The sequence below is a fragment of the Octopus bimaculoides genome, chromosome 17 (genome assembly GCF_001194135.2).
Source record: "Octopus bimaculoides isolate UCB-OBI-ISO-001 chromosome 17, ASM119413v2, whole genome shotgun sequence".
In the NCBI taxonomy this organism is placed as follows: Eukaryota; Metazoa; Mollusca; class Cephalopoda; order Octopoda; family Octopodidae; genus Octopus; species Octopus bimaculoides.
Window position 1 is genome coordinate 18,111,056 of NC_068997.1, and position 1,740 is coordinate 18,112,795.

The following is a 1,740-nucleotide window of genomic DNA, read 5'->3' on the forward strand; positions in this document are numbered from 1 at the left end:
ATATATATATATATATATATATATATATATATATATATATATATATACACACATATATTCTGTTATTGTTTTGTTCTTTTATTCGCTTCAGTCATTTGACTGCAGCCATGCTGGAGCACCACCTTAAAGAGTTGCAGTCGAAGAAATCAAGACCAGGACTTATTGTTTGTGATCCCAGTACTTATTCTATCAGTCTTTTACCGAACCGCTAAATCACAGGGACGTCAGCATCCCGTGTCAAGCGATGACGGAACAAACACACACACGCACACACACATACACACACACATGCACACAAATATATATACAACGGGCTTCTTTCGGTTTTCGTCTGCCAAATCCGCTCACAAGGGTTTGGTCAACCCGAGGCTCTAGAAGACACTTGCCCAAGCAATCTTCTTATCACACAGCTACGCCTGCGATTATATATATATGTGTGTGTGTGTGTGTGTGTGTTTGTATGTGTGTGTGTTTGCATGTGTGTGTGTATTTGCGTGCGCATCTGTGTGTGTCTGTGTGCGTGTGTGTATTTGTGTGTGTGCAAATTGTGTGAGTGTATATTAACTAGTTGATATATATATCTACACATGGAAGAAAACTGAGGGACGAAGTTGTTATCTGCAACTGAGTTGTAGAATCTGGTGTAACTTTTGACCATGTGTATGAGTTCCGGTCCCATACCTGACTTATGTGTATTCGATCTTCCAATCGACCCTCTTACTACTCTCGACAGGCGGTTGAGTACGTGGATCGTTTCAACTGCTGTCCCTGGTGATCCAGGTGGCACACAAATACATGCACATAGCGGAATAAAGCGCCACCGACCTCGACATTCATTCATCATGCAATGCGCACAACTCACACACGCTGTCACGAATGCAAGCACGAAGACACAGTGTGACAGACAGACAGACAGACAGACAGACAGATAGATAGATAGATAGATAGATAGATAGATAGATAGATAGATAGATAGATAGATAGATAGATAGATAGATAGGGAGAGATCGAGAGAGGAAAAAAAACAGACATATACAGAGGAGCGATAGATTTTCAGTTTTGAAATTCCTGTCTTCAATGGCGCAGTTTTTCTTCCCTAGAAATAACTGCTGATGACGAAAATTGAAATACAACTTATTTAAGTGTCAAATTACTAATTACATCCGTAGTTGCTTATGTCAAAAGCAAAGACACTTTCAAAATAATCTTCGTATTTTTTTTATTTTGCTATTATTATTTATATTATTTTAGTTATTATTTATAATAGTAATATTTTTCTTTTATTTCTGTTTCTAATTATTATTATTTTTGTTTTGTGGTGTTATTTTTAGTTAGCTTGTCGTTTCCACCAACGAAACGCAAACAATTAGAGACCTTCAACACGATCGTGGCTTTCTGAACGCAGGATTACGTCAGTTTGACCTCATCGTTTTAAAGACAATGGGTAAATTGATATAGATGCTAAATTCATTAGACAAACTAATTAGAAACGTGGATATTTTTACCAACAAAAAATATACATACACACAAAACAAACCAAAGCAACATCAATCTGCACGGTGGCTTGTTATGAAAATAAACATCTAAACACGAATCATCGACACATGCTAAGATCGTTAAACTTGGTAAGCTATACATGCATCCGACATATGTGTGTGGGGTGGATACGTTTTTTTATGTATATATGAATATACGCACGTATGCATATATATGTATGAAGGCATGTATAAAAAAGCAAGT